The sequence below is a fragment of the Corvus cornix genome, chromosome 7 (genome assembly GCF_000738735.6).
Source record: "Corvus cornix cornix isolate S_Up_H32 chromosome 7, ASM73873v5, whole genome shotgun sequence".
NCBI classification, from domain to species: Eukaryota; Metazoa; Chordata; class Aves; order Passeriformes; family Corvidae; genus Corvus; species Corvus cornix.
Window position 1 is genome coordinate 17,792,787 of NC_046337.1, and position 18,301 is coordinate 17,811,087.

At 36.7% G+C, this 18,301-nt stretch overlaps 1 protein-coding gene across 3 annotated transcripts in view; it reads right to left on the reverse strand.

Moving 5' to 3' along the window:
- Nucleotides 1-18,301, reverse strand: part of FIGN (fidgetin, microtubule severing factor) — a 106,228-nt gene that overhangs the window by 66,705 nt on the left and 21,222 nt on the right. The window lies entirely within an intron of this gene.

Genomic DNA, 18,301 nt, shown 5'->3' on the forward strand with positions numbered 1-18,301 from the left:
TAAAGACTTTAAGGGAGAAGTGACTTAAGCAAAATCCTTTAAGGGAGTATTCAAAAAAAGCAATATGCCAACAACTTTGTCTAAAACCTCTTGCACAAAACTGTCAGAATCAGATATATTTGCCCTATATTGGTTTATTTTTCTTTTTACATAATATATCGCTGCAAATACTGATGTATTTCAATTATACACTATGAACTATTTTAATCTCTGCTGGAGATTAAACAGTATGTACCTTTTTAAAAACAAAACACAATCCCTTCCAGTATTTAAATTAGAAGACAGCAAACTTCTGTGTCACAGGGATACAGACTTTTGCTTGAATGTAAAGACTTTTCTCAGCTTAACTACCTAATTTTCAAGTATCTACAAGTTAACTAAACATATAATGCACAGAATTTGCATTATTTGAATAGATGGAAAAGACAGAAGGTTTCAGAGTAATTTTGTTAGAGGATGCTCTTATATAACCACGACTATATACAGTAAAGAATCAAAACATATGGTAGAAACTGCAAGGTCCAAATTGTTAATCCAACAAATGGATGACCAGAAAATGCAGCATGTATTTACAGTGTTGATTAGGGCAAGAGAATTGAGAATATCCTAAAACACATGGAGCCCAACAATGCAATATACCCATCCAATATTTATTGCTGCCTCTGTAGAAGCAATTTCCATTTTGATGTGTTCTCTCACACATGATGTTCTGAAACGGTTAAGTAACATGAAAAATACAGGTTCAAGATTATATCTGTCACAGATGAAAATACAGCATTTATGCAGCATTACATAAAAAAGCCACTGGTTTATGGACCCAAGGTCCTCTCAGGACTGCCACAAATCTACATATCGTCATATGTGATAGATTTTTACATCTGCTTGTGCGAATTAAAAAGAATCCACATTAATAACCAAAACAAAACCCCCATAGTTACAGAGTCTAAAGGCTGAGGAAATTTAACGGCGGCATTTGGTTGCAGCACAGGTCACCTATTAGTCCACAAAATCTGCCTGGAAAGCCACCTATCTCAGCCAATGCTCTATAGAGAAATCAAGGACCATGTTAAAACCATCTGATTCCTAGACGGGAGGCCAATACTGAGGATAAATCTGCATTTGTTCTGAACTTAAAAGACAGCAGAATTGTCAGGAGGGAAAAAAATGGTGGCAGTTCTTTGCACGCTTATTTTAGAAAATAGGAATGAATTAATTCCATCAAACTGTTTACCTAACCAGTATATCTAGCTAGTCATTTCTAAATTTCTACTATGCTAATATAAGTGAACTTACTAACACTGATTATTGCCAAATAAAATATAAATTTTGTGGAGATATTCAATGCTAAGCATGGAGCTTCATAAATTTATGGAATCCAACAAATTTAGGGAAGAAATCATATGACATGCTGTCTCCAGCAACAGATGACCGGACTGATGATCCAAAAGGTCTCTTCCACTCTTGTTCTCCCAAACTACTACATATAAATTAGATACCAATTTTCACTAATAGCTTAATCAAGTTTTGGATATGTGTGTTTAGAGCTGAAACATGAATGCATTCTCTCAGTACATGATCCGGACTACAAGATGATTATTTCTGCTCAAGTCCTGCACACCACCATAGCTATCCCTCTCTCTGATGCTTTAATCTAATGGCACAATTAGTCCAGTTAAGGATTAGAAGTTATATTCAGAATTTTACAAGAGTTCTCCTACCCCTAAGTATCAGAGAATGCAAAAAATACATCACCCTCACATGTCTAAGCAGGTAAGCATTAAGTATTTTCTACCACATACAAAAACTAGTATGCAGAGATACTGCCAAAAAAAAGCTGTATCTAACCCAACATTTTGATACATCTAAATACATTTGTAGACATATAACATAGAAAAGTATAAATGTACACATAGCTATCAACATCTGTATACATTGCCATGTGATTTTGGAATAGTACATTTGACAAATGCAATATACAAAAAAAAAGAAGGCAAAGACTCCATAATTTACTAGTAGCATGCACTTTTTTAGAACGCTTTATTAGGTCCTGATTTAACTTACCTGACATCCCTGTAGAGCTGGAAAGTATAGACTACTTTTTAAGGCCCAGAAGGTGAAGTAAACAAAAAAAATTACAAAAAGGCACCAAATCCCAGGTCTTCCAGTTTTTAATAGTGAACCCTAATCCAACTAAAAAGCTATGAGTCTTATTTTGGGATATTATCTTCAGTTTTTGATCACTTTTTCATGGAAATCTCTCAGTCTCCCCACTCCTTGAGGAAAACAATATATTCAATCCAAGGAAACCACCTGTGCTTTTTAATAGCCTTGCCTGACAAAGAATAGGTCTTGTAATAGATGAGATACATAAATGGAAAACCATTCAACATTTGAGAAAGGTGACTAAATTCACTAGCCTAGTGTCAATTTTTACTTCCTAGGTTTGTTTTTTGAGGGTTTTTTTTAAAAGGCCATTCATGAAATATTAGAGATGCCTGTCTTATATTAATGTTGTGTCCTCTGACATCCACTCAGTGAAAGATAAAAAGATGGCATTAAGTTTTAGCAGTGAAGTGAAATGTTGCATGGCGCAAGGTGACCCAGTCTCATTTAACAGATTACCAAAATATAATCAAATAAAACCTATGATCTTTACACTGGCAAAAACAGTGCAGCAAGAGGACAAATGTGATTTTAAAAACTTAAAAGACCAATTGAAATGAATCATGTATATTTTTACAATGTAAGTGAGTCCTCTGCAGCTATCCAGTCCTTGTAAGAGCATCCATATTGAGAGCAAATTTTAGTACAGGCAGGTTCAGCTTTCCTTACAAATTTTTCCTGCTACTATATCTAACTCAAAGCAAATATCCCAAATTCAATTAAGCTGTTTGATTACACTAAAAATAGTCCTTGCTCTTCATCTTAGTATCTGCTGACAGATAACTCATAGTTCACAGGAAACGTATTGTCTAACTGCATTAATCCACAGCTGGGGAAAACAAACAGGAAAAGAAAACTCATACCAGTCTGATGATGTGCGTGCAATTCAATTATAACACAATAAACTGCCTTGGGTTAAGATTACCAATAGAAAACTTTAGGAAGCACAGATTTTCTGAAATAGATCTAGACTTAATTGACAGAATTCTTCTCACACAGCTTGTTTTTAATTGTTGCCACGATTTCCATACACCTTTCTCTAATGTGTTTTCTGACAGCGACTGACAAACTTGAGATATTTTCATGATGGACTTCAGATGTAATCCACTATGGCAATTCCTCCTTCTCTAAACCCTCACATTTAGTCCTTCAAATCCATTCACTGAGAGCTGCCTCACCTGCCACTCTGATTGCAATGCCTCCCAGACCCTCATCAGCTCACCTCATCTATCCACTGTCACACAAACTTGGGCTCGATTTGTTGAAATGGAGGAAACTTCTCCTAGGGTCGAATGATGTAATTTGGGGCTGAAATTAAGTGAAGCTTGCTGGTTTGGAAATAGTGTTAGGTGAAATTCTGTCAAACAAATCCTGAAAAATAAACCAAAACAAAACTATGAATTCATGCCTGTATTTTGCAAGGAACAACTCCCAGAAAAATAATTTTGAAGAGTTTTAAATTAATCACAGGAGACCTGAAAAAGCATTAGCAAGATTGCATGAAAATTTTCTATTTTTAAATTTTTTTAATTTTTAGATTAATTTTTAAAATTAATTTTATATATCCTTTTGCAAAGAAGATAAGGCAGAAGATAAGAAGAGTTAGGGGAGAGGTGACCAAAGCTGCAGAGTTAAAACATCCACAACTTCAAAAACGTACTACTAATACATTAGGAGATCTCTTCCCAGATTCATGCCACTAAACACAAGGCTTTAGAGCCTGAAAAAAATATCTAAACATGTGAAAGTAAAAAAACCTCTCTGTATAATAAAACAGCAATAAAAATCCCCTACCAATTACTCTACTGTGTTCTCAAAATAGGAGCAGTATCTCTTATGCCCTAATTTTATCATTTCCTTTGCCCCATGTTAAAACGCCAGTGTAATTATCCTTTATAAAGGTTGACTGAGGTCCCTGTGCAAATCTGCTCAGGGTGATAATTTAGCTGGCTTTTTTATTTGTGGAATTTAGGCAAGAATGTTTCAAGCTCTTTGTCAAAATAACTGCTTGATCTCCTTTAGTATTTTTTTAATAGTTAAAAAAATAGCATTTTCTAATAAACTGAGGGAGAGTAAGGTTAAATACTCCAATTACTAACTTGTAAGAAGAGTAAAACATAAAAGTTGTGCAAAGTGATTCCTAATTTTGATGTACTTGGAGTCAATTCTCAATATTTAATGATACCTGGAAATGTTAAGTCTCAGTAGCATGATATTAAGGAATATTCTTTAACATTTCCACAATGCATTTAAGTGCTACTGCAAATGTTTTGTCATCAGTAATTAATAAATTCATTATTTCACATTCTGATGACTGTCAGACTTCAGTTGACACAAAAACTTCCACTTTAAAAAGAGAGATTTCAAGTAACTTGACCAAAAGGAAGATCTAAAGTGCTGAAAACTTAACTGCTTTTTCCTGATTAGGTGACCTGGCCTGACAAGTTAAAAAAAACCCTAAAAAAAAAAAAAAAGCAACCAAAACAAGCCCTCTAATCAACCAAAAAAAGCCTTCCCAGCTACTCTACACCAGAGATGTTGAAAGGGCATTATTAACATGGCTACACTCCACCTAGGGGGGAAATCTCACTTTCAAAAAGTGGAAGCTTCTTTATCTATTTATTTAAGCCATACTGAAACATGGTTTTCCTGAATGATGTTTTTATTGTACAAGCAACACAAAGATTGCTACTAAAAAGCCATCTTGCAAACGATGAAAAACAATTTAAATGATACAAAAGCAACTTAAACTTGTGATAGTTTCTTCCAGTCATACATTTGTTCTAGTTCTCTCTCCAAAAGCAATTGACTTAGCAGAGGTACAACTCTTACACACATAATGCAACTGCACTTGCTGCCTCTCTGTCTCTCAACAACCACAACCACCACCACCACCACCACCACTACACAGGAAAACGCCCAGAGCAGATGAGAGAGTGAGGACGGTGCAAAGGTGACCCTCAACAGCTGCAGATAACCACGATGTCCCACAAACATTCTCCCTGTCAAGCTCCCCATGAGCAGGACCATGGGATCTTTCAGACGAAATACAACCATAGCAAAACCTTTGCCTACATTCCTAGGCCCTTCCTAACAAATACTGCCAGGTCACAAAATACTGCCAGGATACAGCAGCTCTCTCTCTTTCCACCACACCAGTTGTACTTTGTAGCCTGTCAAAAAAAATTCCAACCGAACAAAAAAAACACCACACTTTTTTTTCCCCCTAAAGTCTACCACTCTCTTATCTCTGCCTTAAATACACTATTTTCTTCTGGCAGAACATTTTTTGAGGTACCATAAGTAAGACTCTTTCTACTGACTGATTCCATGAAGACTGGGCCTTGGAAGGCTCTACTTTAATAATTTTTTCCTTTTAAAAACTTTCTAATTGAGTACTCATAGCAGTATATGTATTCCTATGAAAAAGTCTACATAAATTTATTGGAAATTACAATTTTAAGACATTTCCAATCTATGAAATTTGACAGTGGAAAAATATTACTTCTCTAGAAGTTGACAGTGATTAAAAAAACTACAGAAGGATTAACACTGCCTATTAAATGTGATAGTTTGAGCCATTTTATGGAATCCTTTCTTATTTTATTCCTATTAGATCCATTAGCATATTTCCAGCTAATAGCTAACAATTGTCCACTGAATAAAAAAAAACTCTCCCTAAACCTGCTTCAATGGCTAGATATTATGGCCATGAGTTAAAACATTCCTATTTCTCATCCAATGGCTTTACACACTGCAGTCACATCTCTTTGGAAACTAAACACCCAGCTGAGCACTGCAGCCCGTCCCGCAGGGCCTGTGGCAGTGTGGGCGCACTCTGCTCCTGCCTCAAAGTCTGCAGCTCCTGCACAGTTCCACACCTGGGGCACTTCACACTCTGCCACCCATTACTGACCTAGGCCAAGAGACAGACAGGCAGGTCTTCAATTTAAGCTTGCATGGCTCTTTTTACAGTCATGTTTGCAAACGTACATTTTTATTTCAGACCTATCTTCCTACCTCACTGAGCTCCTCCAGATCCATGCTTGATGCACCCACTGTTTAGGTACCTGCAATGGCCAATGCGCCTCAATGGCCCAGCGCTTTACTGAGCACCCTACTAGGGCTGCTTTGTGGCAGCTACAGTGCTATGCAAGAACTCAGATAACTTATTTAGACCCAGTTTATCTCCCTCTAGGACAGCAAATTAGTTTGGGCTTCTTCTATTATTTTGTATTCTTTTAATGGAAGGCAAAATATTTTTCCATGTGAACAATTAATTTGTAGTATTGTGTGGTCAGTTACTAATTTGTAAACCATTATTTAACATCAGTCATTTTGTCATAAGATCATGCAAAGCTTTCCTTGCTCCACAGTGACAGTCAATGTTCTCTCTTAATGAGAAGGACACAGGCTTGGTAGAGTTGTATGTTATTTTTTCCTCTAATTTTCATTTCTGTGAATACTGCCACAACACATAAGTTACTCTTAATGTAACTCTAAGTGTTGGTAAATGCTATATAAAGTTTACATAGCAAGCCTGTAATTCTTAATGCATCGAGTTTTCTACTTTAATGGTTGTTCATCTGGTATGATTTCTTAATGGACTCTTTTCAAAAGAACTAGATTGTAATTAATTACACTCCATGATTATATACATGAAAAGGATTGGATTGAACTTTTACCCTTGACATACACCAAGGTGAAAGAAAAGATACAGGCTATGGCTTAATAGTTTTACTTAGATAAATGGTGACATTTCTTAATAGAACCAAACAATTCTATGTTTTGTTCAGACAACTCTTTCTTCTTTTATTTGTGTCAAGCAGGTATCAGAATTGAGACGGACTCATGTCACTCAATGGAAATATGTCAGCATTCAGCATCTTACTTTGCATGGAACAGTTTGGTACATTGAAAAATTCGACAGGCCGCAAATTGTTGAAGAGCTTTCAAGTATTTATTTAGATTGGGTATCAACCTTTATCATAATTCTCTTTTTTTTTCTCCCAGTTACCAACCTTCACCTTCTCAGAGCAGGCTGTAATATCATTTAGTTGGTCTGTCCTTGGGAGAGTTTTCCAGAATATAAAAAATTAAACCCCACAATGCTGCTGTTCATTTAGTTCTGTTTGCATGCAGCTGTGGGAGTCTCTACAGTGCATTTTTACACATATGTTCCTACCAAAGTGCTCACTACAAACAATTAAACCAGAGGCTAGTTTTTTAAGTATCTGAGAGTAAAGAACCAGCGTAGTAAAAGACAGAGAGCTTGAGCTCTAATTTTTCAGATTCTTGCCATGTATTCACAGGAGGGCTGTTTTGAACTTGTCACTAAGTCTTGGAACAAGATACTTGGACAACAATGGGTTCTTCTTATCATGACACTCATTTTTCCAGTCTAAGATTTTCAGCTGTGATGATCTGGAGTCCTGTGGACAGATTTCCAACAGATTCTACCAGAGAATATGAACATGCTTGAGAAGCCTAGATTGAGTTTAAAAAAGAAAGCTGCTGCTATTGTCATCAATCTTCTACTGTCTGAACAGAAAACAGTATCAAATACACTAATAAATCCTTTCTGGTTTTCCCCACTACCTTTTCAAAATTTAACCCTTTTACAAGATCACCTTGTAATCTCATCTGACTACCACAAGAGTCACAGCCTGCTAGATCACAGTGCTACTCAAGCAACTTTCTTCAGCCTCTATTTTAGCACCTGAAAAATAGAGCAAGACTTTTGGAAATGTGTGTACAAATACCTGAATGACTGACATTTTCATATTGCTTCATGTGTATCAGCTATATTATGAAAAGAACACAGTTTTTTAGGAAAGTCCAACTAGAGCACAGCCTGAGGCATAATTTCTATACTTTAATCAGTGAATCACTTACTTAGCATCGCACAGCTCCCTTTTCTTTGCTCAGTATGCCAAAATTGTTCATCTCTCCAGAATCATTCAGCTAAACGTACTTCATCATAGTAGGAATATTAAAAAATAGCTAGGCTTGCTGTGTCTATTTATCAGAACCTGAAATACTGTGAAGTTTCAATTTATTGCTGTGCCAGTTCTGTTCAAAGAGTAAAACTGAAAGGCATGTGTTTAACAAAACAACCTGTAACTGCTTTGAACACTATCTCAGAGTCCATGAACATGCATCAGAGTGTTTATTCCCATCTAGCAGAGACATTTATCCTTAACAGAAACAGATCATGAGAAAACCGTGAAATAAAAAAAACTGAAAGGAAGTCGGATTTCCCGTTTATTATTTAAAATGTGCTCTCCACAACTGACAAATTAAAGGAGAGCTTACGAGCATCTGGAGAGAAAGGAACAGGAGCTCGGCAGCAACTGTGCCAGCCCCATATGGCACCATGTGCAATATGGTCCTGAGCTGCCCATGCAGTGCTCCATTTGTAGAGCTGGACACAAACCAAATCCTGCAGCTCAGGACAGAGGATGGAATCATATCAATCCCAGCTCCCTGCAAAACCTGAACGTAGCTCCCAGAACCGGCACTCTGTGCCCAAGACAGTACTGGAGCAGGACGCTGCGAGGGAGCCCATGAGCTGCCCTCAAGGAAATTTTGGCTTGCCTAGAGGGATGGGGAATTCACCTCCAGCCAGGCTGAAGGAAGAGCACATTGGCCCCTTTCATGGCTGGATGAGCTACCACAGCTGTGGTTTCCAAAGAAGGTTGGGGAAAAAAAAAAAAAAAGCCAAGAGAACTGTTCCTCCTGATTTCATCTCTGTTGGATTTAACTGTATCCTCTTCACATGTGCTCTTACAGAGAAGTGGGGCACCCAGTACAGAGACCTGAATCTCAGCTAAGGACCTTGTGTGTTATAACTATACAGAACATAGTTCAATACAAAATTTGCATTCAAAAACATTAACAAAAAAGCTAAGTAAAATATCTGATCCACACTTACACCAAAATTGAACTGAATTCACAGCAAAAACTCACATGACTGTCATCAATCTTCACTGGAAATATGAGAGCTAAGAATTTTGCTATTGTATATTAAGTAATCATTGTACTACTTAATAAAAACAAGACTTTGAAAGTTTATTTGAAAGTGGTGTGCTGAAGTATGAAAAACTAAGCTAGAATCAAGTATCCCAGACCCAAAACATAGCTTTGACATGGAAATATTCTGCTCTATTAGAAAATTAGCTCAAAACATATTTCCTTAACTTTGCTGAAAAAGGCTCTTCCACTTAAACACATAGGTCTGCCTACTGTTTTAGAGCTAAGCACATGCACACTTATCAGTAAGATCGAGGCTTTAATCCTTCCTCTGGTGGGCTCAGTAATAAAGTGGGGATAACCACACTTCCCTACTTTGTAGGGTGTTGTCAAAATTAATGCTCACAGAGCCGTCAGTAGGTGAAAATCATTATAGCTCCCATCCTGCAATTGCTAATTCATGGGCTGCCTGCTGCACACACACTGAGCCTGGAAAAAGCTAATTGAGTCCTCTGAAGGTGCAGCAGTTTGTTCAGGCCCCATCAATAAAGTGTTAAGAGTTTAAAAAACAAAACAAAATGCCACACTGCTATACTAAACATGAACACAGCACAATTTTCAAATGATCCTGCAGACCAGAGCCTCTGGGGCTAAGCATGGCACAGGAAAAGCTTTTATAACACAATACTTGGAGGTATGTATATGTGTATATATATAGATAAAGATGTATGTACAGGGATATAAAAATACAGCCATTAAGCCAGCTATTTGGTGTTACTCTGTGGACACACACTCCCAAACACACACTCCCAGGCAAACACAAGCCAAAGTGCAGACAGCACCTGAGCTACAATAAATCAATGATTGTATGCGAAGAGATGAAAATACAGACACAGAACTGATGTATATTACTACCTTCTATCCTTCCCTGGACTTGACTCTGATTTGGAAGACGGATAAAAAACTCTACTTGATTGCTCATTTTGAAGAATGTAAATGAAATTAAGAAAAGATCTGAGCCAAACCAGTTTGCTGATCAATATATCGTACAAAACCAATTTAACTGATGTCAAATTCAGATAATTCACCTGACGTCACACTGGAGAAACCAACCATGAACACCTCACAAATTATGATTTTGATCCAATTGTTAGACCCGAATTACAGCAAAAACTGGTCTTTCTACAGCTGTTAAAGCAGTGACCCTGGCAGAGCATGCTTTTGTGCTGAACTTTTTATATCACCAAGCCTATTAATCAGGTGGCAGTTCAAACTGATGCACTTTATATAGTTGACCCTGGCCAGCGCTTTAATTACTTGGTATTAAATGGTAATTAAGACTTTTCACATTCAGGTTTAATCCAAAAAAATTTAGTGTAAAATCCAGTAATTTAATAAAGAGTTGTGTTCTTTACTGTGCTTCAGCCTGGACACTAAGGATGCAGCAATTTACTATTGACAAGCACTAAAGGAGCAGGTCATTTCACAAGTATAGTGTGGACAAAGGTGAACCGGGCAACTGATGAAATCTGTGGCCAAGGCGAAATAGCAATCTCTGAGCCAAATGGTAATAAAGTTACTGAAATGAAGCAGTGTAGCTTCTGAAGTGAACTGTCATAAGGAGGATACAAGCTTCAGGTTGGCTTGGCCAAAGTAATTAAAACTTTATTCCCTGAGAGCCAATGAAAGTGGCTAGCCCTACCTCTGATTTTACATAAAGCAAAAATAGGTGTGTAAGTCAGCAAAAAACACCAGCAGTTGCAGCTAGCACTCTACGAAACAGCATCCACCTCTCCAGAAGTATCTGCAAAATTTACAATAAGTGAGGCAAAACAAGAATCATGCTTTAATGTTCTTTCCCGTATTATCGAATTGTATCTCTAGATTTTCTATGACATGCAAAAACCAAGTAGAAATGCAGACAAATATCACTGTCCAAAATTCCCTGCTAAATCAAAGACAATTACTTCCCTCAATAGCTATTAAAGGCAGATAGTTTAATCATTGGAGAAGCAATCTAGTGCATAGGAGTCCAGAGATGTAGGCTTAACTCACAGCTCTGCTACTGACCTGCTATATGACCTTGGGCAAGTCTCTTCACATTTCAGCGCCTCTTTGTGTCCCTATTAACCTTTGTGCGTCTCAGCTATTTAGAATGTAACCCCTCTGACGCAGAACAGTCTCTCACTACATGTTTTTACAATACCAGCACAACAAGGTCACCATCTTGGTTGAGACCTCTAAGTGCTACAGTAATCCAAATAAATAAGAACAATATATTCAATTATTCAGAATCCCACTTACACTTATTCAATTTTCCCATAACATCTGGATAGCTGAGACATCACCACAGATTAAAATGTGCATCCTACATCCTTTTAATTTTAATGTCTCACCTGCTGTTTGTGTAATTGAAATTTGTATTGATTTTCATAAACCAAAGAACACCTAACTCACTGCCTAAAACACAAACAATGGAATGAGCCATTGATATCCAAGTTATTCAGAACACATAGGAAATAAATCATTTGTCTGAAAGAAGAAACAAGAAGGTCCACCCAGTATAAAGTTTGACTCAGCAAAGCACTTAAGTACGTCCTTAAGTTTAAGGATGACTAGTCCCACTGAAGCTCTTAAGGTAAGCTTAAATAAGGAATTGGAGCTTCTCAGAGTTCAGGGAATATTCTGTAAAAGATGTGAAACAACTATGAACATAGGTACATTAATACACATTTTGTGAAACTGCAATATGAACAGATCCCCAAAGAAGGGAACAAAAATACACCTTCCTTTAAAAACTGGTGATTAAACAATGGATGTTTATTGATACTAACCATGCTCCCCAACAAGCACACACCACACCTTCATATGCAACTCAATGACTATTTCAAATAAATGGATTTTCTTTCTCTGCTTAACCTGTACTTTGAAAGCATTTAGATGCAGGAAAAATTTAACACAGATATTACTGTCCATAACATGCTTTCTTCAAAAACGTTCTTCAATAATGGTACATTTTTCACAAATTCTGTCTGTATTTTTAAGAAATACCCAAACTGAGCTAAACAAGGTAAAATACAGGCTACAAGCAGAACCTAGAAATAAAATTAAAGAAGAAGAAAACCTAGGAATTGTACACTAAGGATGTTATCTAATTTATATACCTAGAAGCTTGAACCCAACAAACTACAAATATCGTAAGATTTGGTTACATAAGCAAGCTTGTAAAATAGAATGCACATTGACAGGAATCATTCTTCTTTTCTTGATTCAGATATAGATACTTGAGTATGCTCACCTTCAACTCATGCTGTTTAATTCTGACTCTTTGGAAACAAAGCAAACACAAAATACGAAAACATTAAACACTCCCAACTGAAAATTGTTACACAAGCACCAGCAGCAGAAAAGAATTGTAATTAAAAATGTACTGACCATAAAGGAAGCAATAAGCAATCATTTTGGCAGTCCAACTTTTGTAAATCCACTAAAATCCTACCCAAAGAAAAGACTCAAGTCTATGCAGGTACTGATATATCAAAAACATGCCATGAATGACAGTATAATAATAACCATCACTAAAAGAAAATTTTAAAAAAGAAAGTAAAATAAAAACCCATATGTGGCTTAATAGCTACCTTTTCAAGAAAACTGAGAGCTCTAGGAAAAATAGAAATCTTCTATCTTCCCCAGCCTCATAAATTTTTACTGTCCAAAGTCAAGCTTGGGGTACATAATTGTTATTTTTCACAAAAGGTATCTTGTTCATAAGTATGGCACGAAGGTAGGATGAGACAATGGTAAAATTGTTGAATAGGTTGGAATCTGCACAACTTATTAGCACAATAAAGGGACTATTAACTGAAAAAATATTATATAAACCATTTGTGTTAAATATGTAAAGTTTGTAGCAAGCATAAATGCTAGTGAAAAACAAGAAAAAAGACAGCAAGAGCTCATGCAATAAAAGGTATGTCCTTAAAGATCTTTTCTTCTCCTGAGAATTGAAATGTAGTGAAAATTTGGAAGATGCTGTTTCTTTACCAAGGAGCTCAGTTACCATAACTGATACACATTACCAGCTTTAGAATTCTAATTGTGTTTAATACAGTTTCATGTTGCATCAAAGTACAAAATCAATACCATTTGTCCAGCAAACAGGAAAAATGGAATCTATAAACTGCTCTTATTGAGTAATTAAACACCTATTATTGTCATGAGTGGTGAAACAATGAATTTGATAAGACAAATTTTTGCGACAAAACACTGCAGTGATTAATACCTCCCTACGTATTAAATAAAAATGACTGCCTTTTGTGCAGTACTGCTGGCAGAAGAACAGGAATGAGAGAAGTAGTTGCCAGTGCCACAATAACAGGCTAACCTTGAACTGAACTCCTTTCCTCAAGAAATTAAATGCTGTAGCAGGACTTTAAATCCCTCCACTTAGAGCTCATTTGTGTTTCACGTAACCTGCAGTTCCTGAAGAGAACTCATTATCTTCAAAAGGAGAATCCTTTTATAATTTCTTTACAAATGTGTATATTGTTTCTGCAAAAAGTATTTCATATCAGAAAAGGGCTAAGAGTATTAACAGTGTAAGAGAGGCAAAAAGGCTCGTATCATTAAGACACCATTTCTGCTTCCTGGGAATTCAAACGTCAACTACAGTGGTACGGGAAAACGAATGAGAATGAGGTTAAAGAAAATGTACCTTTACAGCAAAATTTTAATCTGTTAGATTGATGCTAAACTGCCTTGGTCTTTCTGCTGCTATATGCTGTATTTCTATGTATAGAACTCCCTCCCCCAATGCCCCTCCTGTAGCTTTGGCTTCCTATTTTTCTTTTCACTTAGAATGATGCACTAGGAACAACTATAGAGTACAAAAGATGAATCTATGGATGTGACACTTGTAAAGGGTAACCCTATTTCACAAGTGAGATGGGACAAAAAAGAAAGAAAAAAGGCCACAGAAGCAATAACTGCTCACTGAATTACCATTAAATTGTAAGATTTACAATCCAATGTACAGTAAGTGCATATCTAATGGAGTTTGTCCTCTAAAAGAATATAAAGTAGATCTTTGCAGCATATGATGTATGAAGGAGGTTTTTTGTTGTTTTTGGGGTTTTTTGTTGTTGTTTTTTGGGTGGTTTTTTTTAAACAGGACACACAGAAAACAGATGTGCACATAAATTCCAGAATTTTTATACATATAAGAATTGAGCCAAAGCCAACATTAAATATGATAAATGCAATATGATTAGTAGGATCTGGCTTTGCATTTTCAAAACATCTCACATTCTACAAAGAGAGATAAAAGATGAGTAACACAGCCAGTCAATACCGCTTTCACAGATATCATTGGTAAAAGCAGATCACGTATTATAAATTCAGTTTATTGCTCTGATCTACTAGAATTCAATTAAATGACTTTTTGTAGGGGATGGCAAAGCAGCTGCTGACCATTTCCAACATCTTCTAAACAAAATATCTGGACAGAAGTTTCAGATCACTATTTATTACAGCCTTGAATTACCGACAATATTTATTTTCATATAATGAGTATAGTATGAAAAAGGCTCATTCACAGCACTATTATTCGTAACGTTTGCCACTAATTTCATTGCTCTTATTCATATGAGCATAACTGCTGAGTGATTTAAGTTTAGAAATAGGCAAGGCATGTTAAACAATTATTTAAATAGAAGCAAACTTTTACATTAAATACAGGCATATTGCTATTATACAATATTATGAGGGTATCAATAATAACGTTTTACAGGCTGACTCTGGAAAATTCTAGCCTGTAATAAAATCCAAAACTATCAAAGAGACAAAGGAACTTTTGGCTGGATAAGCCATTCAAAGAGCAGCAAGGTATGTAATGTTCTGCTCTCTTAATTTGAATAAAGTTTTATTTTTCTTAGCTAGAAACTTCAAGTTTCCACAAATGGCATTAAAACTTTCATTCTCCTACCTAAAAGGAAGTTTGCCTACCACACAAATTTTACTGTTATCTGGCTTTTATTTCACAGGATTAAAAAGCAACACAGAAGATCAGCAACGATAGCCTTGTTCTCTTCAACCTTAGTGAATCAAGTTCACTGGAGGTGAAGCAGTGGAATTATCAGTACAAGTGGCTGTGTCATCAAAGCTTTCTGAGAGGTAGTGTATGGAAATGCCTAAACAAACAGAAGCATAAAAGCTGTCTGTATGTGAAAAGGCTCTCCCAAGGCTTTTCATTAAAACAATTCCAATTGCAGTTTCACGATGCAGCATTTTATTATGTGAGAAATATAAAATCTTGACATTTTTCTAAATGTGAATGGGTTAAAGAACCTCTCCACGCTACAGTGAGCCTGAGAATTTCCAGCAGCTGATGAAGACCAGTTGACCACCTGATACTTTTTCAGCAGGGTGATAAAATTAAAGGATTGCTTTGATTTGCTTGAAGGATTACTTTCTATAGTTAATTGTTTAAAGTGCACAGTCTTACGAAAGGGAAAAATATCAAGAAGGTTAATGTAGAGTGAGCTAATTGCAAGCTGATTACATTGTGCAAAGCAAGAGATATTACCTGTGTTACATACCATCACAAGGACTAGCCTATTCTACCCTGCTGCTGCAGCAAACAAGCTGATTTGCTAACAAAGTGGTCAGCTCGGGCACTTGCACAGCATCTCGTAGGTCCACAGGCGATTGCTTCACATGCAGAGAATCTCAAGCTCCATTTTCCAATCTGATTACACGGCTCCTTATTCCAGCAGCCTTAAACCTTCATGGCAGTTTACCAACATTTTCATCACTTTTTCTTTTACAAATCAAAAGAACTGATAAGCTCTCAGGTACCCGGGATTTCATAGTCGATGGCTGGCAGGCAGCCAGCTTCCCTCGCAGCACAACTGTTCCGTGCCACAATGCAAAAAGCACGCTGAATTTAACAGATAGCACAAAACTATTAGAATTTTGCAGTACGTACAAGCAGGCAGCATGTTTCTGTCTCTGCAGATGTTAACAGTTCTGTTCAGTCACATTTATAACATGCCTAGACCCAAAGAGACATCTCTAAAAAGAAAAAAAAAAGAAAGAAAAGAAAAACCAGAACAAATGAAGACATAGCACTGTCACTAAGTCAATTGCACTACAAAGTGTGCACTCAAGTTACTTCATTGGAGTGCTTCCGAATTACCAGTAATTAGAGACAATGTTAAAAACATTTGATAAAAAATTAAGAAAAAGGAAAACAAATCTTTGCATCATATGAAACTGTTTTACATAAACTATTATTTTACAGTAAAACAAATGCAAAAAAAGAGACACTGTTGTGTATTTTTGGCATGTGAAATGCTTATAAAAAGCATTAAAATAGCCACAAGGCATACCTGGGTTTACTTATTCTTTGGCTCAAAAACACCACTTGAACAATGAAAGAACAAAAATGCAATTCATATTTGTAAATGTGAAACATCTTTATAAAATGTTTATTCTGAGGTATATCATGTAATGTCTAAAAATCTGAGGTACACAGGAAGAATTATAAACATATATATGTAGACATATATATAAAAAGAAAATAAGGGAATGCAGAGTGACAACTGAGGAAAAGATTATCTTACAAATCTTAAGGATTCCAACAAAAAGAAATCCAATAAAAAAGCAATGGAGAAAGAAACTTCCTTATTTTTGGTTAAAGAAAAAAACCATAAATATTAAACCATCAAGTTTTTACTTATTGCTACCAAGGCTTGCTCTCCCATTCGAAAAAATTGACTATCCATGTTATTATTTGCATAATGTCCAAAACAGCCTATATGGAACTAACGTAACACAAAGTTAATAGCACAGAAAACAATTCTCCCATGTCCCCCCAAGCAAAACATTTTTTTTTTTAAATCAAGTGGATCAAACTGAAATCTGAGGAAATACGACCTATTAAGTATTCTTAAAAGAAGAAATGCAATTTTGCATATCATCACTTTTATCATAAGGGAACGGGGATGGAAATATGGAGGGTAAGACAGTAAGTTATGGAAGGAGGGGGGGAAGAAAAAAAAAAGTACAACTAAGCTGGTGCAGTGGCTCAGTACTCCAGATCACCAGTGCATTGACCCTCTGTATCTCTGAGTCATTAGCTGGAATCCCAGCTCTGCCTTCAGGAGTAGGGATTTGAACTCGCACACCGATGCGGTGCGATTCGGGATCTTGAGCGTGCCAGACAGAGGGGTCATTCTCCTTGGTGCGGAGGAGGCCGGCAGCCCCCGGGGAGGGCAGGGCTGGATGAGTGACTTGCGCCCGGCACAGGCAGTGGACATGCTGCTGACTCAGGCAGGGACACTGACAGGCACCGCTGCTTCTCCCCATCACTCCTGGACGGAACGGTTTTAGGCCACTGGCGCTGACAGGTACATGCAAAATTCAGAGGGAAATTATCCACATCTCCTTACTCGCCTCTGCACACGCACACATGTGTACTTGTATGTGTGCATCTCTGTGTGCAGCTATACTAATGTTTACATGCATTTATGGAGACATACTGAAACAGGCTAAACTGACTGCTCTGCAGCCATATGTAGTGCTCAGCACTGCCAAAATTTTCCTACACCAATTCTTCTCCTTAATATAGCTACAATGTCCATATTTATGTACACACAGAAGCTACATACGTGTACCCTACACACACCCCAATCACATACATGTAACACTGAGTGCAATTAGCATTACCTTTAAAATAACAATCTCTAATTTACATAGAAATTTCCTCTCTGATAAAATACAAACCACATTCTAAACCAGCGTCTAATACCAACACATTATTCCCATGAATGATTCCTAGTAAACTGTTTATTACAACTGTAAGGTTTGAGAGGGTTTGCTGCTTGCAGATGCAGGTTGTGGGGTTGCCTTTTTTTCTCCCACCCCCCTCCTTTTTTTCCCCTTCTGATTTATTGGAGGGTGAGCAAACCCACTTAAACTATAGTTGTCCATATGAATCACTAATTTTCATGTTTCTAATTAAAATGTAAACAGTGTAATGAAGACATCAAGTTTTTAGGCAAATGTCTCTTCCAGTGCCACTTGGGGTATGGTAATTACTGAAGCAGATCTATGGATGCTCCCGAATCCTCTACAAGTCCAGATTAAAAGCATTACTGCTAAACCT